Source organism: Nyctereutes procyonoides, unplaced genomic scaffold (assembly GCF_905146905.1).
Source record: "Nyctereutes procyonoides isolate TBG_1078 unplaced genomic scaffold, NYPRO_anot_genome, whole genome shotgun sequence".
NCBI lineage: Eukaryota > Metazoa > Chordata > Mammalia > Carnivora > Canidae > Nyctereutes > Nyctereutes procyonoides.
Window position 1 is genome coordinate 17,962,559 of NW_026575032.1, and position 27,256 is coordinate 17,989,814.

The following is a 27,256-nucleotide window of genomic DNA, read 5'->3' on the forward strand; positions in this document are numbered from 1 at the left end:
TAGAAACATAGAGAAAGCAATGGCTAATCTGAGCCAAGTTGAGATGCAAGCATATTATTGTGGAGGAAAGGAGTAAAAGATGAAGGAAGTGGGTATGCTGGAATGGATGGATTATCTGTGGCTGGACAGTCCTCCAGATGATTCTGTTTCACAGCAGTGGGCCCACGTGACAAACCATCTAAGCAAAGCCATACAGACATGTAACTGATGATGGGCACACGGGCCACTAAGTAGTTTGGTGGTGACTCTAGGCCACTAGTCACACTGGAAACAGTCTGTTGCAGTTTAGTTTGCTGAGGGCCTGGGTGAGAAGAGCCTGAACCGACAGTGGCCTAGTGGCAGTGCCTAATTGCCAGAAGTCAGGGGGGGTCACAATTACCATTATGACTATGAAAGTGAGACTGGTTAGCCATTGGAGGGTCTGACCTGCGGAGAGTCGGGGAGAAGGTTAACAAAGTAGACCACCCCTGGAGTCAAGTTATTGGGTAGCCAGTAAGAGGACTCGAAGTTTGTACCATTAGACAGGATCAAGGATGGATAACATGGAGGCTGAAGGACGATCGTCCAATAAAAAATTGTCATCCGTTGCTCAGTTTACAAACCTGAGTCAGCACAATGCCTGGTAAACCTGGGTTCTGGAGGCAGCAGGTATTTCACACCCAAGGATAATGTTCTGATCCATTTACCAGATGAGGCAAAAGGCTGCCTGTCGAGAGTAGGGCCCACGGCAGGAAAGGGCTCCGAGGCAGATCGAGATCTCAGTGGAAGCCGCCCTGCTTTCTGGGTCATTAGATAAACGCTGTTGTATTAGAGAGAACCGTGGGGGGAAAGGTGTCTTGGGCATTTGTGGCAAGCTGCAGTAGGAGAGTCGAAATGTATCCCCCTCCCTGGGGTTCTAGAGGACAGTCGTGTCGTCTGCGCTTACGGGCTTACACACTCCTGGATGGACTCTGAAGCAGGTCTAGTTAGCACCACAGCAAAATGCCGCTGTGAGCAACAGGTGAATGCTCCTTGCTTTACGAGGCAGGTCAAACCAGCCATTCTAGAAAGATCAGTGGTTCAGTCTCAGCGGAATAGACCTACGTTCTGGGAGTGGGTTTGCCCTTCCGTCATCTGCAGGGCCTCATCCAACGTCATCAGTACCTGAGTGCTTGTGGCATGTTCAGTTTACTGAGATAGGGCACCACGTAACCTGTCAGGTCGGGGAACCCTCTCTACAGCAAAGGAGGGGCAGGAATGGGCCTATGACTATGGGATCCAGGGGTGTCACATACCGAGCCACCCAGAAGCACCTTCCCTGAGAACGTGTGCTAAAGACACTGAGGATTTGGTATCATCCTTCAAGTCAGATACTCCCTGATAGACAACCCCTGTGAGGTGCTTGGATAGTGTGCCATTTTTGACTTTTTATGTCCAGAGACCAAGAGGAGAGAAGAAATCCGTTGGGGCAGAGGTCAGTGGCTCTTTGAATCAGGAGGAAGTAGGGCTGCTTTCCCATGGTAGCAGGAATATGAGTGGAATCCAGATGACTCACTTGGGCTTCCTGGGTGTTCCTTTGCCCACTTGTGACCGTAAGTGGCTATTTTCAAACCACCCCGGCCTGTGAAGGAGATGAGGGTCTGGGTTAAGCCACTGAGACCAGCAGAGGTAGTAGTAGTAGGCAGCACCTAGGGTCTGCCCCGCTGCCAGCTGCCTTAGCTGGACGAAGCCCCAGCCCCCCCCCCACCCCCCCCGCCCCGAGCAAGCATCCATCTGATGACCAAGCAACTGGTTTGGCTATTTTGGCTCGATGTGGCCCAACCATGACAAATAGCTATTAAGCTAATCCCTCTGTGCAGAGTCTAGGAGCTGACATTTAACATGGGGCAAATATATTTTTCTCCTCTTCATTTTGGTCATGGTTTGGCAAACTTTGCTGGAATATTGTAATGATGTGTGTGAGGGCGACCTTTGTGAGTCACCTACAGGCTTCTGCTCGTGCAGAATGTATTCCCCCTTTTCACAACCTGAACAGACCGTAGAGCATGCACGCCTGCGCTTTACAGGATGATCCTGGTTACTTATTTTCCTAATGGGAACAATTCAGAGGATGGAACTTAATATATTCAATCCTTAATCATATTTTGTGGGATCAGACAGCACAATGATAAATTAGACACATCGAGGCATTTTTAAATAAGAAATCAGAGTGGAAACAATATTATACAAAGGCCAGAATGTCTCTGATAAAGAATCTTTGTGGGAAGGCAAAATAATATGCAACCTGCAATATGTTGATTTTCCTGTACTGCTTTGAGAAACCTAGCCACTCGGCCTGTCCAGACTCCGTTCTTTCTCCTCCACTCAGGGCATCTGCAGGGCTCCTGGGTCCCATCCTGTCCCCGTCCCCTTCCCCAACCCCCTGTGGTGACTTGTTAAATCTCTTAAGGCAGTTAGGGGTGGGGGGGCAATTGTAAGGCTCATCTTGTTTGTTTCTTATCTCTTAGGAATCACCATCCCCTTCATTAATTGATGTTCTGTGTCTTAAGTATTATTATTTCATGCATCATTTTGTCCTCCCTGTTGTCCCCCCCCTTTTTTTTTTCAGCTGAGAGAGTAAATCTGGTTTCTGCTATTCCATTTGGACTGAAGTGCAGTAACTAATTCTGTAGAGCTGACTCTTCTTTGATCTATTATCTTCCATCCATGTTTATAAGGAGTCTTCTAGTATTCTTCTTAATCTACCAAGGAAGAAAGGGACGGCAAAAATCTACTTGTGTTTTTACCTATTCCTAACTCTGTTAACCTAGTTATGTTGGTAATCTTGTCATCAAACAATCTCGTCAGTGTAAGATAAGAGTAATTTATAAGAAGAGTAATTTATAAGATAAGAGTAATTTATACTACTAACTTTACATTTAGGTGATGTAAGTTACAGAAATTATATTCATCGCAGGGTTTTTTTTTTTTTTAAGCTTTTATTTATTTATGATAGACACACAGAGAGAGAGAGGCAGAGACACAGGCAGAGGGAGAAGCAGGCTCCATGCACCGGGAGCCCGACGTGGGATTCGATCCCGGGTCTCCAGGATCGCGCCCTGGGCCAAAGGCAGGCGCTAAACCGCTGCACCACCCAGGGATCCCCATCGCAGGTTTAATATAAGTACGTGTTTTTACTTGTCAGGAGATATTGTGGCAACCAGTTATCTTTGTTGTGGTTTTGTACCCCCCCCCCCCGCGATAATTTTAATGTGAAAAACTCTTCAACAGCAGATATTTTGCTTTCACAAATAGTTTAGTGTAAGTCCTCCAGCATCTTTCCCTTATACGTCAAAGAAACTGTTTTGCCCTCATCTAGTGAAAAAAGACTACAGGGTTAAATACAAGTATATAGTCAGGTCCCAGTTACAAGTTGAGTTGATTCTTGAACATAAGCTTCACACAATGTGACCAGTGATACTACTACCAAGAACCTTGCTTCATATTACTCTTCTGTTAAAGCCAGAGTTCCTGATTTCTGATTTTTTTTTTTAAAGGTTGTTAGCTTAAATTAAATTTTAATAGAATAGCAGAGACATCCCTAATTCGATTCTGGAGAAGAAGCAAGAAACCACCTAAGAGCCAAAGTGAGCAAAAATGATAAAGGACTTTATTTTGGGCTTTCACACACATGTGACCGTGTGGAACTGGATACAAATTTATAAAGTAGATAAGTATGTAATATTCAGCAATTAGATCAAGTTACATGTAGAGTCTTTAGTATTAATAATCATTTTTTAGGAAATATAATTATTAAGTCATTGTCAGATCTCTCAATTTCCTAGAGACTTCTAGTTAAAATTTCAAAGGACATCGTTCTACAACATAGCTCCATCATTGCTGACTATCATTGTAGCAGAACAATTGATGGGATTGATTCCCTATCCAAGGCTTTAAATGTGAGTTTGTTCCCTCCCCACCCACACTCGCTCACACACACAAACATCACCAAGTAAATAGCCCGAGGTTTCCAAGAAACCCAGTGGGCATTTATACTTGCAGATCTAGTCCAAGATCTGAATACCCTGAACTTACTTGCCAAGAGCCATATATGTATGTTGTTAGGGTTAATACATGGAAAACTGTGTTTAGAATCTGTCAATTACCAAGATCTCCCTAATTTTTCCACTATGAGCCTGATTTCCTTAAATAAAGTATATGTGGTTAAGTATCTATCGTAAGACTTAGGAAATACCTGGAATGCCGTTAGATTTGCTGGAACCATTCAGTTAAGAAACTATAAAAACCTTAATTTAAGCTAGCTGTCTTAAAATTACACGCCCCAAAAGATGACACCGGGAGTTTCATAAATGTCGTTCCCTACCAGTGGTTTTGTGGCTTACATTGATGGGTCACATAGCAGTTCCTTGCAGCCTTTTTCATTTTGATCTTCGTTTGTATCAGGTAACTGGGTTTTCAGGGGTGTGGATCATGGTTGTATGATTCATAGTGGGAAAATATCCATCAATAAGATCAAATTCATATAATGAAGCAGAGTGGGCCAAATTATCTCGATTTGAACATAAGCAAAATTCTCCCCAGTACAGTGATTACGCCCAGCTCCAAATGGCAGGCAGGCAGGCTTCCTTCCTGACGCTGGATTGCCCCGTAAGTAGCAGTCAGCTCTGCCCATGAGCAAGTCGCTTTAGCTCCTTCAGCTGGAGGATCTAAATTGAAGGAGGCAGATCTTTGCAGACTGTCTCCTGTTCTAAATAACATTTTTCTTGAGGTGTTCTGTCTCTGGCCAAAAAGAAGCCCATCCAGGCGCTCGTACTTGAGGACGTGTGCTGCGCCGCCAAGAGCGGTCCAGTAAGCATGCCTGCTACTTCATCATCTGTCAAAGGACGCCCATCCTCGTAAGTAGAATCTAGTAAAGTTTGGAGAACGTCATCAATTTTTCCTGCTGACTCTCTGTGTTTCTGGATTGCTTTATAGAAAATATTCTTGATCTCTCAATGAGCTGTCACATGTCCCTGTGTCTGAAACTAGGTAAAGGGAGCCAGCCGGGCAGCAGCCAGGCCACATGGCTAAGACCATCCAAATCTGCAAATAGTTATGCCACTTTATGTATTGAGTTGGCTTCTGATTTCCTTCCCAGGTAAACAATGGCTGGCTGTTAAAATTATGAGCTCAGAAAGAGCTTCAAACAGTTTTTTTTTTTTTTCCCCTCCACTTTCTTTCTCCCCAACTTGGAAAGTATTCTTTTGTTTCTTTTTCAGTTACAGAAATGTGCTGTCCAACGTGGGCTATGTTAAGGCCACCGTTTAACATTTTCTTCTGCTCCCCCACACCCCCCCCAAAAAAAAAACTGGATTAGCCATATCCTATGTGACTTCCTTTCCTTTTTTTTTTTTTTTTTAAGATTTTATTTATTTATTCATGGGAGACACAGAGAGAGAGAGAGAGAGAGGCAGAGACACAGGCAGAGGGAGAAGCAGGCTCCATGCAGGGAGCCTAACGTGGGACTCGATCCCAGGTCTACCAGGATCAGGCCCTGGGCTGAAGGTGACGCTAAACCGTTGAGCCATACGGGCTGCCCTGTGACTTCCTTTCCAAACACAGTTGTGAGACCACCGTAGACATCGTCTGCATTCGGGTCCTCAATTTTACCATTAAAAAATAGTGCAGCAGCAGCACTGCCCAGAAGGTAAGTAAATGGCTTGCCCACCATGGTGAGACTAAATACCGTCCATACTTCTCTTGCATTTCCTAAGTATTAAGCTGGACTTTCCCCAAATGCTATGGCACGTCCAAGGAATAGAGTTGGAGAGAAAACACATTGTGGACTTGCCGTGGCCAACGGGGGGACCAGGTGACTGAGTGGAGTAGGCCAAGCGTGACGGCACCCGCGATCGGCAGCCGGGATAGGAGCTCGCCCCAGGTGCCCTGCCCCGTGGCCTGGCCCAGCACCACCCTCCTGCAGGAAGCCGGGCACCATCAGCACGGCCCTGCAGCGGGCACCAGAGTTGGCGGGAGACTAATTAGAGGCCAACGTCGCTGCTGGTCTTCCCAGTGGAAGCGGCCAGAGGAAACAGCAGATGGGAGGATGGAATCAGTCCAGACCCCCGGGCCTCCTGATCTTTGATTTAAAAGAAAAAAAAGCTTTTTTAAAAGTCACATTTCCATATTCAGTGAAGAAAAGTCCTAAGGCTGATTTGGTGGGAATTCTGTAGTTTCAATGCATTTTTTAGGGAGCATTTTTTCTTATTTCCTCACCCTAAAAAGTTAAGTTCTATGGCTGTGGTGTCCGAGAGGAAGGGATAAATAGAACAGCACTCTGAAGATCCTCGGTGGGTTTCAATGTTAGAACCCAAGACCCTCTAGTTCTTCACCCTACTCAGGAGTCTTCCGTAGATCACTGGCTGAGTTTATCCAAACGATTTAAATGCTGTGCCTTTCTTCTTCGTTTTTTTATTTTTTTTAGAATTGCATATAGCTGTGTCTGTTTTTCAACAGGAAATGAATACTATATATACAGAATAAAGTCTGTTAACTTCATCATATGTACCTGACTCAAGAAGGATCTTTAGATTTTTGGCAGCATCAAAAATCTGAGTGTGGTAGGCAGATGCTGGCTTCTCGAGACGTCCGGGTCTTCCCCCTGGGACGCTGAATATGTCATGCTGCGTTGCAAGGAGGAATTAAAGCAGCAGGTGGAATTAAGTTTGCTAACAGCCAGAATCTGGAGAGTATTCTGGATTGTCTGGATGGGCCTAATGCCATCAGAAGGGTTCTCAACATTGGAAGAGGGAGGCAGAAGAAGAGGTCACGGTGTTGTGACACGAAAAGGACTGCAGTCCCCCTTGCTGGCTTTGAGTAGGGGGGAAGGGGACCATGAGCCAAGGAGTGTGGGCAGCCTCTAGACGCCAGGAAAGGCAAGGAGATGGATTGTCCCCGGGAGCCTCCAGAAAGGACACGACCCCACCTATGCCTTGATTTCAGCGTCGGGAGACCTGTGTCTGACTCGTAACCCACACAACTGCAGGGCAGTAAACTTGCGTTGCTGTAAGCCACGAAATTGGTGGTGATTTGTTAGGGCAGCAACAGAAAAGTCCCTGACTGCGTTATCTCTGAAACCTCACTTTGGCCTGTTTCGTGGGATAACAGGATCAAATGTGTTCACACACACGAGTTCTTATTTCCAAACAAAATTTGAATTCTCCCAGAGTTTGCCATGAAGTAAATAATGAGCCAAACCATAAGTTAGGTGCAGAGATTTGTAGCAGTACAATTCCTCAAAAGGGAAGAGTGGAGAGTGGAAAGCGCGAAGTCCTCGACACCATTAGCACGTGGTCTGAAAGTGTTTGCATTCGTGTAAGTAGCGCTGCCTCGTGAAAGGCTAACCCCTTTGGAATACTCTTACCAGGCCACAGCGAGAAGAAATGTTAAATCGTTGGTACCGGCGTCATCGTGGCTGTTGTGTTTGGCTTCTGGAGTTCTTTATTCAGTCCTGCCAGGAGCTTTTTGTAGACTTGGGGCTCAGTCCTTCATGAACTCTCCTAACGAACTCATTCTGACCATTGGAGAAGTAAGATTTCATTACTCAGGAATTTCCCTGGGCTACATGTGTGTGAGCACCACGTGTGAGTGAGTAGAAGACGGCACAGGGAGAGCAGGAAGGCTCGGGGGCGGTGTTCATGCCGGAGACCCTGAGGACGTCGGCGCGGGCTCCCACGAGTCCATGCGATCTACCAGTTGGAGGGCATCGCCCTTTGTGTGCAAAACCTCAGATAGAAAAGATAGAAAAGACAGTAAAAATAGCAACAGACTTTTTAAATAGCTCATGCAGCTGTACAGAGAAAAGTTTTACAAAGTTGATGCCAGAAATGACCACCATGTAGTAGAATCAAGTGGTAAATACGCAGGCTGCACTCCTGCTGTTGGAAAATTCGATTCACATGTTGCCTGTGTAATAGCTTTATACATTTATATATTGCTTATTATGCAAGGTTAGTATAAAGGATTCTTGTTACTTGATTCTAATCTTTGATAATCAAGTTTTTCTTAACCTCTGAGAGAAGAAAAAAAATTTTTTTTTTATTTTATCCATGAGAGACACAGAGAGAGAGGCAGAGACACAGGCAGAGGGAGAAGCAAGCTCCATGCAGGGAGCCCCATGCGGGACTTGATCCCAGGACCCTGGGACGACGCCCTGAGCCAAAGGGAGACGCTCAACCACTGAGCCACCCAGGCTGCCCGAAAAAATGTTTTAAAAACACAAGGAAAGGGGCGCCTGGGTGGCTCAGCCAGTTGCGCATCCGCCTTCCGCCCAGGTCATGATCTTGGAGTCCCAGGATGAAGCCCCAGTTTGGGCTCCCGGGCCAGGGGGGCCTCTGTTTCTCTCTCCCCCTCTGCTGCTCCCCCACTTGTGCTCTTTCTCACTCCCTCTCAAGTAAATAAATACAATCTTAAAAAAAATAAAAGCCCACAGGGAAAGCAGGGTTCACACAGTCTGTATAGTTTTGACCTTTAAGGATGTGGAGCAACTGCTGTCCAAGCCCATGAGTGTACAATGTACTGGATGAGCTCATCGGATTATCTTCCTTTGCTGATGGGATCTCTATTTTTAAGATGAAATGTTGTACTTAATGCCACTAGACAATCCCTAAAAAATAGAGTTACTGAAGCTTTATTGTCCTGGAAACTCTTTTTGTTGGATAAAAGAAAAGTTTAAAGAAAAGATTTTTTTTTTTCCTCTAGAATTTCAGTCTAGTATGCCGCCCAGGCTTCTCAACCCAGCTTTGAACTTGAGTCTAAAGAAAACGTTTGATCTTCTTTGTCTTTCAACTTGACAAAATGTCCTTCTTCTTTGAAATCCCCGTTTTGTTTTATGTGTGCTTGTCAGTGTGTTTTAGAAATGAAAAGCTCTTGGGGGCAAGGCATGAGTCTTTTTTGTTTGACCTTTGAACATCGTCCTAAGTGCCTACTCCACCAGGTTGGCGCTCCAAAAATATTGCTCATTAGAATTCTCATTCTTCCTGTACTGGACGGGAAGTGATGGTAGTAGGTGTTGGATGGAGCTCCTTCACGTGGAGGCTTCTGTAGACAAACACACTCATTCCCTTCAACAAACATTCTGGAGGCCCTTCTTCGGGACAATAATTTTTTTAAAAATGTTTTATTTATTCATGAGAGACAGAGAGAGAGAGGCAGAGACACAGGCACAGGGAGAGGCAGGCCCCGTGCAGGGAGCCCGATGTGGGACTCGATCCTGGGTCTCTAGGATCACACCCTGGACTGAAGGCAGCGCTAAACTGCGGAGCCACTCGGGCTGCCCATGTGCATTGAAAGATGAACTGACAGCCAATATGACCGGTTGATACGTAAGAAACTTAAAAAGTGATCTATGGATTAAAAAAAAACATTGTTGGGGCAGCCCGGGTCAGCCTAGTGACCAAGGCTGAACCCCATGAGTCTTCCCTAAGCACTACCAGCCCGAAATGCCCCCTTGGTGTGTGGGGTGCGTAGACAGGGCGGACGGGTGAAGAAGAGCGAAAATGGGAACCAAACCAAACCAAATAGGAACCAACCAAATTGTTCTTGATAGGGAGCAATACAGGTAAGAAATATAGTTTATTAAAATTTAGTGTCCCGATGAGTCTACATAGAGAGGCAAGGACAGCCCCGTCCTTGTTCTAAAAGATCTTCTCCAACTCAAGACTAACTTTTGGTAGGAGGCCTCTGATGTCGCCTTCATTTTTGTTGAAATAAAATAGAAGTATGACTGTTCTGGTTTTAGATCAAAAGACTTGCGCCTTGGCTTTCTGCCTTGGCCGAAAACCTATTCCAGCTGAAAACTCACCATTAGAAAGAATGTACTAGCTGCTAAGCTGGTCATTAATCAGCAAGGACGTAATGGTGTAGTTCAAGCAAATGCATTTGCATAGCACTTTAGACCACATCTCGAGTGATAAAGCATTCACTGCTAAAATCAGATTTTTTTTTTTCTCCCTGGCATTTGTCATTTACTCACTTTTCATTTTAAAAAGGCCCTTATTTGGGCTGGCCTTCAGAGTTTCTGACTCCTCGGCCTGCTGATGTCTTCTACTACCGGAGTGCAACGCTGCTGGCGACCTTCATTTATACTTTCAGGCATGAGTTCAATCCAGAAACAGACATCAGAGCACCCCGCTACCTTAGCAAGCTGCATCACAGACACATTATTTTAAAGGATAACTAAAGAGTTTCGTTCTTAACACTGTGGGAAGCCATCATGACTGCCGCAGACACAGAGAGACCTGCTGCCCGCGACCAGGGGAAGAACTGGGGCTTAACGCCAGCCTGGCTTTTACCCTTCCCTTGTGCCTACTTCTCAGAGACCACCTGCAGCGCTGCGCGCGAGGCTCAGCTCCCTATTTGCGTACTTGGCTTATCTTCTTCAGTAGTTCACATTTTTCCTTTGGCTTCCGTCGTATTACCCTCTTCCAGTTTTCCTCTGGCCTCGCTGACCGTCCCTTCCCCATTCCCCATTCCCCATTCCCCATTCCTGGCCATTGCTCCCCAGTGAGAAGGTCAAAAGAAAAATATTCAAAATTCATTTTAGCAACCGAAAAATATACATTTTGAAGGGATATAGATAAACTAGCTAAATTAATGCTTACCTGTTCATTTGATTGCACTTATTAACAATCATGCATTAGTAGAATGACATATTAATGTAGAGCTATTAATTTTTCCATTCTCCTATTACACAAAACAATTCTATGCAAAATCTTCCCTTGTGGTCTTCAGTATCAGTCTCTGTTATCAGCAGAACGACTTTCAAGTCCTTGAATATAGTTTTCCTGAAGGCATCCATTTAAGATTTTGCCCTTTTGGAACTTTGAATGATATTATCACTAGAAGCGTTGTTATCCCATTAGGGATTTTGTACGACAGTATTTGCACAACATCAGGACAGCGATTTTTTCATTTGTCTTGTAGATGCATGTTCATGATCTCCACAATGTAATCTAATTACTATCTTTAAAGAATTTCAATAGGTTTACTCATAGGGATATCTAATTGTGAGGTCCTACCTTCTGTAATAATTGAATCGATATTTCATTTCTAGGCCTGCAATTTATGCAAGGTGTCTTCCATCAGCACGTAAAACTAGAATTAATTGAAGTCCTTTGTGCCTGGATATAAGGTCAATTTTCCTAAATAATATTTTGATTTTCAAATAGAGTTATCTGCTAATCTGAGTTTTTGGTGTCCTTGAGATTTGTGTGTTGTCATTTTGCAGAGAAATTGTGTTGATTTCTGGTTTAAGAATGCAGTATTTAATATGTCGAGTTGTCATATTATAATGCCTTATATTATAATGCCTTTTGTTCCTTGAAGTTCCACTTCTAAATCTCTACATTCTATTTATAAATATAGCCAGTGTTAGCAATCATTTTTTTAAAAATTTTTATTTAAATTCAGTTTGCCAACATATAGTATAACACCCAGTGCTCATCCCATCAAGTGAACAGTCTCTTTTAAGGAGTTTTTTGAAAAATACTTGTTTCTGTTCATAAGCTCTTAGTTAATAAAACATGTTCAAATATCTTTGTTTTATTTTTTAAAGATTTTATTTATTCATGAGAGACACACACAGAGAGGCAGAGACACAGGCAGAGGGAGAAACATGCTCCATGCAGGGATCTCTATGTGGGACTCGATCCCAGGACCCTGGGATCATGACCTAAGCCAAAGGCAGATGTTCAAATACTGAGCCACCCAGGCGTACCTTTGTGTTATTTTGTTTTAAAGATAAACATCTTCAAATATTTTAAACAGCATTTAAAATTTAATCTAATTTCATTTTGTACTACTTTACCTAGCTTTAAAAGCTAAACATTCCCAAGTACTAAAAAAAAGTGTATAAATCTGACAAATGTGTACATATGATGAAACTCAAGTTTCAAATGTTCCAATACTATAATGTAGTAAAATGTAAACTCCAAATCCCAAAATATAATTACTCAGTATAGATCTTAAGTTGTCATTCAAATAGGTCTAATTTTCTCGATCCTTACAAGCACATTACATCACTATATATGCAGAGATGCAGAGTTCTTTCTTTTTCTTTCTTTCTTTCTTTCTTTCTTTCTTTCTTTCTTTCTTTCTTTCTTTCTTTCTTTCTTTCTTTCTTTCTTTCTTTCTTTCTTTCTTTCTTTTTTTTTTTACAATTTATTTATCCTAGAGAGAGAGGGAGAAAGAATCTCAAGCAGACTCAGTTGAGTGCAGGGCCCGATGCTGGGCTACATGCCACAACCCTGAGATCATGATCTGAGCCGAATCCAGAGTTGGTGGCTTAACCGACTGAGCCACCCAGGGGGACCCGCAGATTTCCTTCTCAACCCAAAAGCAAGAGAATTCCGGTTCTGATTCTCTAATCTTCTTAAACTCAATTTTATGTCTTACTGGGATTGATAAATAAGTGTTTTATTTAGGAGGACAGTTACAGGGGTTATTTTAATATGCATCCTTATCTGGGTTTTATGACCTGCCTAAAACCAATTTGTTATTTTTGGCAAATGTTTATTGTCACCAGGATATAACGCAAAGAAGCGTTAGGCTAGCTTTACCCGGCACAGCGATGTCTCTTAGTGAGCGACCACATCACAGGAATGCCACCTTTTCTGTACGTCTCTTGAAGTCACAGCTTTGTTCTTTTTGGCGCTCAACAGCCTTTTATAGCAAGGCTTACCTTAGGCCAATTTGGCAACGTTCTTGTGTCAGGATTTGGCTAATCATCTGAGATTCCAGCAACCAAGAATCTTAAGAACCAGCAGCTGGACAGGAGATCACTTTGGGATCCCTTCTAGGGTGCTACCCCTAAATGTACAGGTTACAGGACTCTGGATTTTCATTCAACCAAATGTGAGGAAGTATCTTTATAAGATTCTAAACAGTCTAAGTATTCTAAACAGCTCCGTACCTATCCTGCATGTCTCTAATTTTTGCCAGTGAGAGGCCTATTTCCTACATGCATCATGTGAACTATCAAAGCCCCAGCTATTGCTCAGAGCTAAACCCAGTTGACCTGCCTTTGTCAGCCACCGGAAGAATGTGAACTTTCCAATTAAATGATGGCTGACCACCTTTGAAATGTGAATTCCTGATACAGGCAACTGGCCTTTCCTTACATAAATTTATATCACATTGGTTATGTTCAACAATTCAAAATAAATTATAGGAGTGCCTGGGTGGCTCAGCTCGTAAAGCATCTGCCTTTGGCTCAGGTTAGGATCCCAGGGTCCTGGGTTTGGGTCCCGCGTCGGGGCTCCTCGCTCAGCAGGAAGCCTGCTTCTTCCTCCCCCCATGCCTTTCTCCCCCTGCTTGTGCTCTCTCCACCCCCTCTCTCAAATAAATAAACAAAATATTTTTTAAAAATAAAAAGTTATAAATACAGCGGTGGAAGATGCATACTCGTTAAGGAAGTCACTTACCATCCTAGTTGATGCACTAGGATCATTCTAGCCACGAGGCGTCAGCCAGCGCCCCGGGAGGTGCTGAGCTTCACCTATGGCTGCTGCCCAGTGACTCTGCAGGTCAGAGTAGACTCACAGCTTTGTTGTTTGGATTCGTATTATATACACTGCATAGTTCCTTCTTGTACTCCTGGAGGTTAGCATATCTATCCAGCTTGATCACTTGACTGCATTTTCCATTTTGGGGGCTCTTTGGGATCTCAGGGATGCAAATACCTTTCTGTTTAAAGATATTTCGATTTGATCGAATCCCTTCTTCTTACATGTAATCTCAGGATTCTTAAACTCTTGTGGATATTTCTATGACCTCTACTTATTCCTTGTGGCTTTGTCCGACTTTTGATGCTAACTCGTGAGGTCGCTCTGCTGATATAATTGTTGTTATGCCCCATCCTGTGAGACACTCCATATAGCAATGTCTTCTTTTCTGAGCGATCATTTTTAGAAAGAAACCAGGTTATATTTTCGTATATATGGTATGTAGCAAAAGTCCCCCAAATTATATATCCAGCCCTAACACCTCGCTTCTTGCCCCTTTATCATACTTCCTTCATGCAGTGTTTGTTAAAATTGAAATTAGATCTTTCTCCTCTGCCCAAAACCCTCTAACATGTTCTTACCACACATAAAATAAAATCCAAACTCCTTACCTCATCTTTTGAGACCTTTGCAGATTCTCTGACCTCATCTTCTAGCCCTTTCCTTACCCATTAAACACCAGCCAGAGAGCTTTTATTTTCCTCAAACTCACTGAGCTGATTTTTGTCTCAGGGCCTTTGCCCTAAGTCTTCCCTCTGAACAGAGCATCATTTTCTCTTATTATAGGAACAGTGATTCTTTTTGGATAATTAGAATTTCAGTGTAAATGTATTCTCCCTAGATAAATACCCCCCTGCCCATCTAATCTAAACTAGCCTGTAGTCACTCTCTTTCATCTCACACTGTTTTGCTTCTGTCCATTGCACTTAGCAATATTTACCTTTATCATGTTCCCCTTGGCCCCTGTGATAAAGACCACCATTCACCTGTCAATGCATTTTTTTTTATGCCTTCATAGGTTAGGGGGCCCAGAAAAGATTATTCAGAGGCCACATTTTCTTGATATTTCATTTTTAGTCTAGTCTACACATTTAATTATTATTACATTTATTAATATGGCAATTTTAATCACGTTATTTTAACCACTTATTTACATTTCTTTAAAACATTCCAAATTACATTTAAACATCTATATTAAACTCCTTTTAAAAGAAATCCGTATACTTACTAACAAACAAAACCTCCCCAAGTACTTAATAAATTCTTGTAAATCTAGAAAATAAAACATACACATACATTGAATCTTACATTCTTGGAAACATTCCAGTATTGTTTATGAAACTAGTAAAATCGTAATGTAAACCCCCAAATCTAAGTCAACTATCATTTACACATTTTCTATTAGCATTAGAAAATTAATCAAAGAAGGAAAACTCCCTTAAGCCTAAAATACCTAATATACACAGATTTTTTTTTCCTTCACCCAAAAATGTTAATATTGCTTCAAAATTGTTTACTTCAAAATTTTGGTAGTTTTTTCAGCTCTTCCAGCCTTCCTTTACTTCATAATTTTGGTAGTTTTTTCAGCTCCTCAACCCCAGGAAGAGCTGAAACTGTATATAATATGATACAGTTTTGAGGTTAGCACCCCAGGTGATTTTCAGGGTTCATTTCTCAGCTGGCTGAGGTTGCGTACCAGGAAGCAGTCTGGGCTGGAGGTAAGGTCTTGCACCGCAAATGTGCAAGGTGACCTTTTTGGTTTTTATGTCACCACCTGTCAGTCCAAGCTTTCAAGTTCTGATGCTAAATGATCTCCAGATGGGGCACACTTGACATCTATTCCTTGGACTCCACTTACACATTACCTCGTTCTCGCATATGATGAATTTGCAACCCTCTCACAACCTTTGCAGCCAGTTTTCTTCTCTATTCTATGTGAATTGTTTCTTTCTTTGCCTTCTAAAGTATTTAATTGTCATCTGATTGGATCCTGCATTTATTTTAAATATTTTCCTCGTTCCCCTTCTAATTTCAAGGTCACATTAATATCACCCCAAGGCAGAAACGTGAAAGCAAATCTATCTTTTCAGCCACCTTCCCCATATCACCTCTCTTGATTTTATCATTGATCTTCAATTTATCCTGTTCTTCTCGTTGTCACTGCCATTGCCTCGTTCAGGTTTGATTTTTTTCCCCTCACTTGGACTCTTGTTCTTCTCCACAACTATTCAGCCTCCCTTAGCATTCCACACATTTGTCACAGTGATTTTTCTTAAGTGCAAATCTGCTCATATTATTATGCTTAAAATCTTTTCATAGTTGTAGGTAACCTTCAGGATTAAGTTAAAACTTCTCAGCATGGCGTTTCATCCATCCATTTATTTTCCATCCATTCTCTATCCATCAATAGTTCCTACTCACTCCTGGGTGTTCTGTTTTCTCTCTCCTATTTCTGTCCATAAAACCTTGTTTATCCTTAAATTTTTCCATTCCCCTACTCTCCCTATCACCTTTCTTTGGGTAGATTGACCTATTTTCAGCTCCTCAAATATGCTACGATCTCTCATATCTTGGTTTTCTCCAGAAGTTCCTTCTGTCCAGAATTCCTCTCCTTCCTCAGCCACTGGACTACATTGTGCTCATTTCTCGAAGTTTAGCTCAAGCAACACTTTCTCTAAGATGTCTTCCATGATTTGATTCCTTATTTGGGATTACTTACCACTTTTTTTAAAAAAAGACTTTATTTATTTATTCATGAGAGACGCACAGAGAGAGGCAGAGACACAGGCAGAGGGAGAAGCAGGTTCCCTGCAGGGAGCCCTATGTGGGACTCCATCCGGGACCCCAGGATCATGACCTGAGCCAAAGGCAGATGCTGAACTGCTGAGCCACCCAGACATCCCAGTTACCACTTTACTAAGCTTCCATGTACCCTTATGCATATATATATATATGCATTAACTACTGTGTTGTAATTCATGATTTTGTTGTCCATCTCTTCAAATTCATTATGTTTTTATCTCTGTGTCTCTACTATATAGTACAAATTAGGCATTCTAATGCCTAATTCTAACTTTCAAAATAGGTAAATAAATAAGTAAAATAAATAAATAAATAAATAAATAAATAATTAATAAATGGCTGAGTGAACGAATATAAGGTGCTCATCTTTCAAGCTGATTATGTTTGGTCGCCAAGTCACTCTTAGGGATTATCTTTTGTTACTTGACAGTTCAAAAAAATTCATCTTCAGCTAAGCTGTCAGGTTGGGTCTAAATCTGTCATTCAAAGCAATATATAGTGTGCAAAATCCTGAGGGAAAACTTGTATTTCTTTTTTTTTTTTTAAGATTTTTATTTAAGTAATCTCTTGACCCAATGTGGGGCTCAAACCCACAACCCCGAGATCAAGAGTCACACACTCTGCTGACTGAAGCAGCCAGACAGCTGAAAGCTTGTATTTCTTGAGAGCATTTAACAGAAGGACCAAAGTTGGACACTACTTTCTTCTTTATCATATATACATATTCAAAAGGCGTTAAAAAAAACTTTAAAAAATACAACAGAGACTCAGAAAACCACACAAATCAAATATGTGGGTTAATGGATTATTATAAACCAAACAACCATGTCAAGAAGTAGAATTTTTCTAGTCACCCAGAAAACCCTCCCATGTATTCCATCCTCATCAAAATTTGCTCCCACTCCCGAAAGTAGGTAATTATTTAGGTAATCACTTATGTTTTAAAAAGTAATTTTATTATCCCAACATGCATACCTAGATACTATATTTTAGTTTTACCCATTTTTTTAAACTTTGATATATCTTTTAAATGTCTTTCCATCTCTAGGCTCCTCTTCTACCCCTTTTATTTGCTGGTAACTTATCTGTTGAAGAATTAAAGCCATGTGGCATGTAGAGTTCACACCATCTGGATGTTTCTGATTTCATGTTCTTGGTGAGGCTCTGTATATTTTTGTGTCTTTGATGTTTCCTTAAATTGGCAGCTGGATCCAAAGGCTTGATCAGACTCCTATTTGATCTCTTTGGCAAGCCTGTAGGTGGCTTTATGTTCTCTCACCAGGAAACACATTTTTGGTTGGCTTTCTTTTGGACATGTCAGCAACTATTGATACACATGGCCTAGATCCATTAATTCATTAGACGTTGTAATTCTTTTTTTTTTTTTCAATATACTGGAATAGTTTCATAAAGAGACACTTCCCTCCTTTACCTTAGGCTAGCCAGTGGTACAGTTCATGTAAGAAATACATAATAAATGCTTGATTTTTCCCCTTCATTTTCTAGTTTTCAAAACAAATAGTTGATTTCCAGTTATCCCTTGAAACTGCCAAGTAGTTAATTTTCAAAAAAAACCTCCTATCCTCATGAAATTTTGGATTTAAACATGGTACAGTTTTGATCTATGCATTACTTACTTTTGTTGAAGCTCAAAGTAACCAATTGGCCAGCAGGGACCACTTCAGTTTGGCTTCCAAGTCCTTTGGATATGAGCCTAGTTTTCTTTTATACCTTTCTTGCTATGTGGAATGATAGAATGTTCCAGGCTTCTCTAGCACTTTTCCTGCCTTGCATCTAAAATACCTTCCTTTAGTAAGAAATGATTTCTCAAAACTGTAATTTACATGCTAGAGATGCTTATTGCTACTGGAATGGTCACTGTTTCTGGCCAAAAAGACTCTTTGTTTTTTAAAGGGCCAAGTTCTAAGAGTACTGAGTTTGTTATCCCAAGTGGACAGGGTTAGAAGGATTGGGATAAACTGCTTTCCCCTCCCCTAAATTACTGTTGGTAACTGAGAAATGATTGAAAATTCACACCTCATTTTTGTCTACTGTTTAAAATATGAATGCATTTAGTAGCACCATACCCCAGACAGCTATCTCCATGGTCATTGCCAACTTGTGCAGGTCAGAGGTTATCAAGTTTAGAGTGAATTTAATGGATAACATAGCCCAGGGTTATCTCAGAGGCTGTCTTAAAACTTGCAGAGCTTGCGCTCCTGAGTAAAATTTTTCTGGAAGCCTCAGGGCAATGCTTCCTCAACGAGAACCTTAATATAAATTTGAATTAAATAAACATATACAGTGCAGAGGGGAGCAAGTGTTTAGCTCGTCACTTCATGAATACAAACAAGCGTGACAGAATGAACAATTCTTGCCACGATCATTTCACCATTCATATGGTTTTCACTAAATAAATCTATTGTAAAGAAATCAAATTTCTCATTTGGAAGAAAGTTCTCATTTCTTATACCACTGTTGTGTCCTTGAGGCAAATATAAATATCCAAATGAGAATCATTTTTTTTAACAATAGCCTGTACATTGACTTGAATCATATTGATTCTCAATTAGATGTTGAGATTGGTTGTTGAATGAACACTAACAGCTGTGATTTATTAAGCCCCTACTAAGTGCTGGCTATTTTATAGATGTTTTTTTTTGTTTCTATTATTCTCATAGTAACCCTGGAATATATGTAGTCATTCCTCCCTTTTATGGATTAGAAAATGGTGGGGCACATGGGTGGTGCAGTAGGCTAAGCATCTGACTCTCGATCTCAGCTCAGGTCTTGATCTCAGGGTCATGAGTTCAAGCCCCACATTAGCTTCCACAATGGGGGTGGAGTGTACTTAAAAAAAATGAAAAAATAAAATGAAAAAAAAAACGGAGGACGGTGTATTTGAAGAAACATAGCTAGCAATTTTGGATCTGAGGATTAATTTTAGGGCTCTTTGCTTTCAGAGTCCCTGTTTTTACCTACCTTACCACACACCTAGCCAGGCTTTGACTCCACAAATAGAAGAAATCGCATCTCCTTTCATGAGTAAAACACGCATGGTCTTTGTAGACAATTTGTTATTAATGTCTCTTCTACCTCCTTGGTGCCACTGAGAGGAATAAAGGATAGTTGGAACGTTTCAACAAATTATGAGAGGGAATAGATCTTAATATTCTAAGTGGCTAGTAACTTCAAGTTAAAAACGGTTCGCAAACATTGTCAAGTAGACAGCTGTGTCTCTGCTAAATACCGGGCCCTATGGGAGAGACCAGGAAAAAGGCATGACGTCTGCTCTTCAAAGACACCGATAACCTAATGAAGAGCTGGATATGTACATAAATAACACAGAGTGTTTCCTTGCTGTCAGAGACTCCGGGCAAGAATTGCTGTGTGAAGGTTGGCTGCCTGGATTAACAGGATGTCTACACTGGCGTTGGTGGGGAGCGGGGAGGGGGGTGGCCCGTGAGGGATTTTGACAGGATAGACGTGGACGGTTTGAGGCTGGGGTAGGAGGGTGAGTGAGGGAGCAAGATCTCCCACTGGGAGGAATGAGCCATTCAGAGGGCTGAGAGAGGCCCTGGCACCCGGAGGAAAATATTCACAATTGCAGGTACCCGAGCCTGCCCTGCACCCCTTCTTGTCACCAGTCCTCAAATTTTGGATTCTTGCTCCATCTCACCCTCAGCAGGTAAGCCTGACCAACTTTAAAGAGAAAAAGCAGTCCTAGATTTCAGTAGGAGACGAACAAAGCCACTGTGTATATATTCCTTGGTTCCTCCTTTTTCTCAGGGAAATAGAAGAGTTGTTACCTCTAAGACTAATTCCTCTGCCTGCTTTGAATCCAATTTCCTCCCCTCCCCCCCCAATCCTTGCACCTCTTTTCTCTTCTTCCTTTCAACCTCCCTCTCTCAGCTGGATTGTTCCCTATTTGCACATTCTCAGTAAAAATGAAAGCTTCACTAGATTCTTGATCCCTGCCCAGCTGCATTGCCCTTCATAAGCAAATTACCCGGAATAGTCGTCTAGGAATCTGCCTTGGTGTCCTCAGAGTCCGTCCTCACATATCTGGCTTCTTCAAGCATCAAGCCACCCAAGTAAGTCTCCCGAACCAAGATCACCAATGACGTCGTTCTTGCTAGGCCCTGTTGCGGTTTTTCATTCCCATCTGTACTAGTTAAGGGAGTTCATGCAAACGTGCTCAATGGACAAACCCCTAAATACCAGCAGCATAATAAATGTCCCTTTCTCAACCATGTACAGTCTGATGCCGGTCGGATGATCCGGCCCCTCCATCCTGTAGCTCTGCCATATGGAATACGTAACTGCTCCAATCATTTATTGCTACTCAACAAACGACTCAAAGTTTAGTAGCTTGAAATAATGTCACTATTCATTTTGTATTTGGGTCTTCCATTTGGACAGGGATTTATAGATACGGTTTTTCTCTGTTCCACTCAACATCTGCGGGGGGAGCTCCAAGGCCAAGGACTACACTCATCCAGAGATGGGCTCCCTCGCACGTCTGGCGGTCGGTGATGCCTGTAGCTGGGACCTCAGTGGGGCTGTTGCGGGAATACTTACACGTGGTCTTCTCACGTGGTTGCTGGGCTTCCTCAGTGCCTGATGTCCCGGGAGGCATGACCAGCAAGTGCAAGGCGGAGCTGAATGCTCTTTCCCGACCCACTGCTAGAAGTCATGCAGCATCCCCGAGGCTGGCTATCATGCCACTGACTTGACTCCGTAGCCGCACTGATGCATTAACCCTGCTTCCTTATGAAACTTTCTTTCCTCCTTTTTTATGACCTATATTATCCTAGCTCTACTTTTATATTTTTGTTCTTAGGGCAAAACACCAAATCCAGGATATGGTCTGGCCCCATAAACTTTTCCACTCTTCTCTTGAACTATGTTCTCTCTTGATCTTTCTTTCTTTTTTAAAAGATTTCTTCATTTGAGAGACAGAGAGGGAGGGAGAAAGTGCAAGCATGTGTGTGAGTTGGGGGAGGCGAGAGAGAATTTCAAGCAGACTGAGCTGAGCATGGAGCCCTGTTGAGGTCTTTCATTTCCATCGGTGCTAGTCAAGGGAGTTAATGCAAACATGCACAGTGGACAAACCCCTAAATATCAGCAGCATAACATAATAAATGGGGTTTGATCCCACAACCCTGAGATCATGACCTGGGCTGAAATCAAGAGTCGGATGCTCAGCTGACTGAGCAACCAGGAGCTCCTCTTTTGATTTTTCAGTTCCAGCCACATGAGCTGTATTTAGTCTTTTATCTAAGCCCCATCTTCTCTCACACTGGGGCCTCTTCTCTAGCTGTTCTCTCTGCTTGAAATGCCTTCCTTAGCTCTTGTGTGTCTTCTACACGTAGCTTCTCTTGACCCACTGAGTGTGTGACATCAAGGGTGAACCCTGAGCTAACCTATGGACTTCGAATCATCCTTGGTAACAAATATGCCACTCTGGTGAGTGATGTTGACAACAGAGGAGACTCTGTGCATAGGGGGAACAGGTGTATATGGGCAACTTCTGCCTTTCTTTCAATTTTGATGTGAATCTAAAATTACTCTAAAAAATGAGTCTTTTTAAAAAATTCTAATGGCATTATTAACTGTAATGGGTTGAAGGTAAGTGCTGGCTGAGCATTTTTCCTACCCGTAGGAGTTAATTCTGAGGATTATAGTAGAGGTAGTGACTGTATTCATTATCTCTTGCTGCAGAACAAATTGTCCAAAAATTAGTGGCTTATAAATATATATTTTAAAATATTTATTTATTTAAGAAAGAGAGAGTAAGAGAGCAAGCACAGACAGAGAGGGAGAAGCAGACTCTCTGAGCAGAGACCCTGACTTGGGGCTTGATCCAGGACCCTGGGATCATGACCTGAGCTGAAGGCAGATGCTTAACCCACTGAGCCACCCAGGCACCCTGGCTTATAATTATTTACTATCTTTCAGTTTCTGTAAGTCCGGAATTCTGGAGTGGCTTGGATGCTTTTAACTATTTCTCATGGATTTGCAGTCAGATGTCGTTTGGGCCTACAGTCACCTGATAGCTTGGCTAGGGTGGAGGATCCGTATTAAAGATGTCTCGCTTATGTGGCCAGCAGGTTGGTGCTGACTGTTGGTGAGGGGCCTCATTTCTCATCCACATGGACCTCTCACAGGACTTCTTGAGTGGATTTCCCCTAAGCTACCATTCCAAGAGACCAGAGGAGAAGTGAACATTTTTTTGTATTCAATGGTCACACAGCTTCCTTGATTCAATGCAGGAGATGCCTTCACACAAAGGCATAGACAACAAGAGGTAAGGATCATCAAGGGTAGCTCTAAGGTTGGCTACCAGTGACTTCTCCAATTCTCCAAGGCTGACTTGGAGAGCTCTGATTATTGACATAAGAATCCTGATTGCCTGAGGTTCTGTCCTAGAGTCCATAATGGGTCTGATGACTTTGGAAATAAGAGGAAAACTAGAGGGATCCCTGGGTGGCGCAGCGGTTTGGCGCCTGCCTTTGGCCCGGGGCGCGATCCTGGAGACCCGGGATCGAATCCCACGTCGGGCTCCCGGTGCATGGAGCCTGCTTCTCCCTCTGCCTGTGTCTCTGCCTCTCTCTCTCTCTCTCTCTGTGTGTAACTATCATGAATAAATAAAAATCTTAAAAAAAAAAGAGGAAAACTAGGAGTGGGGTAGATAGAATTATGCCCCCGCCCCAGAACTTGTGAATATATTAATCTGCAAGGCAAAAGTGCTCTTGCAGATATAACTAACTGAAGGATCTTGAGATGGGCTGAGTGTCCTGGGTTACGAGATGGGCTCAGTGTAATCACAACGTCATGCATGACAGAGGCAGGGGAGTTTGTCTGCGTATGGCAACAGCAGCTTAGGCTTGAGTAATGATTCAGGGTCATGAGGCAAAGAATATAGACAACTTCTGAGAACCTAGGAAAACCTGCATTCGTCCCCAGAACCCTCAGAAAGAGCACAGCCCGGCTGACACTTGGCTTTTAGCTCCATAGGGCCCACGTCAGACTTTTGACCTCTACAACTGTGAGATAACACATTATTGCAGTTTTGCTGCAAGCCTCTGTCTGGTAATGTTGTTACCGCAGCAATAGGAAAGTATGCAGGGAGTGAGAAGGAGGAGACCCTTCCCGGGGGAAAGTGGGGCGTGCTTCACAGGTTGTTCCTCTTCTGGAAGTTACAAGGCTCTCACTGATAAACTCTGTGTGACGAGGAGTGAACATTTTTCCCTATTGATTGGATGTTTGTTGAGCTTCCAGGCTTGTGGGTCTTGCTCTGCTACTACCAGAGCCTGAGGAAAAAGAAAATATCGAGGAAGGAAGCCTGGTAGTGGAGAAGCTGAGAGGGAACGAGCGCCCCCCTGAGTCCCTTGCTCCCGGGGTAAGACCCAGCTGAGCTGTGGAAGTGCAAAGGCCCCAGGCGGGGAGTCCAGGGAGCCCTGGGGCTGAAGCTGCTGACACAGGCCAAGAGCTGTGGGAGCCAAAGGGTGTAGCCAAGTCTCACAAGGAGCTTCCAGTTTCCAGGAATGTTATTTGAAATTAGGCCGGACCCCCAACAACGGATCGCAAGTTCAGGATGGAGAGGATGACACGTCTGTAACCACGGTGAGACTGAGACTGCCTTAATTATTGAAAATGACTAAAGCATTTTGGAACCACATCGAGCTGCCCAGAAGGCGGCCCAGGGAGAGTGGGTTTCCGCGGAGCTGACTTGGTACAAGCTCCTGGCGCACGGAAATGCATTTGGCGTCCGGCTCAGTGAGTGGAGATGCTTCAGCCAAGGTAGCGTAGAACCAGCCTTCTTAGGCTGAGCCGTCATGCAGGCAAGGAAGGAGAGCCATCCCGCCGCAGCTACACCGTTCAGGTCAGAGGCTACACTTTCCACAGTAATGGATATTCCGAAGTCTCCGCTGGGCTGCGTCTCCCTCGCCCAGAGTTGTGCCGTGTGGCCCCCGCTCACGGGGATGATTGCGAGGCCTGGAGCACCCAGAGAGCGTCTAATGACTGTCATCATCCTGGTGGAAGCAGGAAGGAAGTGGAGGAAAATGAGCATCCAACTGCTGCTCGTCGGAAAAATAACTGTGTGTTGGCAAAAGGCAGATGACAAGTTCAAGAGTGGGAGGAAGTGAGGTTGGCTTTGAACGTCTCTTCGGGATACTTGTTTTAAAATATTCAGATGTTGAAATATCAGAAAGGGAGAACATGAAAGACCCCTAACTCTGGGAAACGAACTAGGGGTGGTGGAAGGGGAGGTGGGCGGGGGGTGGGGGTGACTGTGTGGTGGGCACTGAGGGGGGCACTTGATGGGATGAGCACTGGGTGTTATTCTATATGTTGGCAAATTGAACACCAATAAAAAATAAATTTACAAAAAAAATATTCAGATGTTTATATAGGTGGAATTGAGAGAGAGTTCTCCGGATTTACCACCCAACCCATTTCCCTGTTACTTTTTTAAAACTGCAAAACATGTGAGATTTAAATTCTTTATATGATGTCTCCTGTAAAGCAGAGTCTTTAAAATTATATATAATGTTTGATTTTTAGCAACAAATTGCAAACACCAGATTAATCAGAGTTTTCATGTTTTATGTATCCTTTTAAAAAATGTGGGTAGTTTTCTGATGATATTATTTAGAATTTGATAAGCCTTCTACGTTTCAGCCAGCCTATGCACATCTATTCAAGTATTAAAAATATATGAGACAAAGCAGCCTCACACCATATTTTTTACCATCTTAATTTGTACAAAGTCCCAGGTTAATGGCTGGAGTCCTGACTCCATGAAGGGATACGGCCTGGGTTTTGTTCTCAGAGAGACCTCAGCTCAGGCTTAAATCTTTGACTTTGTCTCTTTTTGGCTGTATGACCTTGGAGAGCTATGATAGCTCTTTGAAGATGCAGTTCCTCATCTCCAGAGAGTGCAAACCCTCATGGTTACATGGGATTCAATGTATACACAAGGTATCTATTTGTCTCTTTTCATTAAGCACTTTGAAAGTTTGTATAAATATGTTGAGACAAGGGGAGCCTGGGTGGCTCAGTAGGTTAGGCATCTGCCTTTGGCTCAGGTCATGACCCCGGGGTCCTAGGATCAAGCCTCACATTGGACTCTGCTTGGTGGAGAACCTGCTTCTCCCTCTTCCTCTGCCTATTTGTTCTCTCTCCCGCTCCTCTCTCTGTCAAATAAATAAAATACGTACAGACAAAAGGGTTAAAAAAATCAAAACCGAAATGCTTTAAATTTCTATGACATTTTATATATTATATATGAAAGAATATTCTTGTTCTCTTTTTAAATGTGGCTTCTTGGAAATTAAAACACCATTCTTTTTTTAATGAGGTAAAATTAACATACAATATTAGGTAAGTTTTGGGTGTACAACATGATTCAATATTTGTGTACATTGTGAAGTGGTCACTACAGTAAGTCCAGTTAACATCCGTCACCACACGTGGTTACAGAATTTTTTTTCTTGTGATGAGAGCTTTTAAGATGTAAACTCTCTTAGCAACTTTTTTTTTTAAAGATTTTATTTATTCATGAGAGACACACACACAGAGAGAGAGAGAGAGAGAGAGGCAGAGACACAGGCAGAGGAAAAGCAGGGTCCCTGCAGGGAGCCCACTGGGGGACTCAATCCAGGACTCCAGGATCACGCCCTGGGCCGAAGGTAGACGCTCCGCTGCTGAGCCATCCAGGGGTCCCCGCAACTTTCAAGTACCATGGCGTACATCCCATCCTCATGACTTAATTATTTTATAACTGGAAAGTCGAACCTTTTGATCCTCTTTACTCATTTTGCCCACCCCTAACTCTGTCTCTGGCAACCACCAATATGCTTTCTAATAGATCATTATTTCTAAATTTGAATAGTGCATCACATTTTATTATGATAAGTGCATTAGTATTCTCTCTAAGTCTCTAGAAAAAATTGTGTACACATAGGGCTTAACATATAAGGTGTGTAAAACATAAGGGAGAGCATGTAGAGGAGTACGGATATAAAGACTAATTATAATTAAATAAGTCATAATTACAGTTCAACAAAACTTCTTTTGAAAATATCATGTATCTGGTATTGTTTTAAGTATGGCGGATAAAATGGTGAATAAAATATGCACAATATTTTCATGAAATTTGTATTTTACAAACCGGAACTTGTAAGGTTTTCAGGAAAGCTAAAGCTAGACATAGGAAAATCCTGAGATTAATACAATGTGATCAGTAAAATTTTATTCTGAAGGAAGAACTCAGTTCAGTTTTTGGAGAGAGAGAGTGTAAAGTTAAGGAAGGCAGAGGTAGGGCAGAACTAGCTGACGCCTGCGTTACCGCAGCGCTGTTAGCATCCTCATCACTCGGTTCAGAAGATGATGCCTATGGAGCGCCTTGGCCGTGCTAAGCAAGGGGAGGAAAAGTAAAATACACTGGTCGTCTCTGGAGACTCGGATAGTCTGGTATCGGGCTAAGGGAACTACCGAAGACAATATGTGATGTGGGATAGATTCCATAAGAGAAGGATAAACAAACTAAGGATAAAACAACCACAGAACAACCAACCAGGGATCCCTGGGTGGCGCAGCGGTTTGGCGCCTGCCTTTGGCCCAGGGCGCGATCCTGGAGACCCGGGATCGAATCCCACGTCGGGCTCCCGGTGCATGGAGCCTGCTTCTCCCTCTGCCTGTGTCTCTGCCCCTCTCTCTCTCTCTGTATGACTATCATAAATAAATAATTAAAAAAATTAAAAAAAAAAAAAAAGAACAACCAACCAGATGGGAGTTTAAACGAAGGGAGAGATTCAATGTGTTGAATGACTTGCTGGGGGGGGAGGTAAGTGCGAGAGGCCTTGAGGGATGGGTAGGGCTTATTCACGTAGAACTGGTGGTGAGGGTGTTCCCAAAGAGGGGGA

The 27,256-nt window shown here is 42.7% G+C and overlaps 1 pseudogene; it reads right to left on the bottom strand.

The window, feature by feature from the left end:
- Positions 1–3,842: 3,842 nt before the first annotated feature.
- Positions 3,843–6,167, bottom strand: LOC129504367 (lanosterol 14-alpha demethylase-like; annotated as a pseudogene).
- Positions 6,168–27,256: the final 21,089 nt, after the last annotated feature.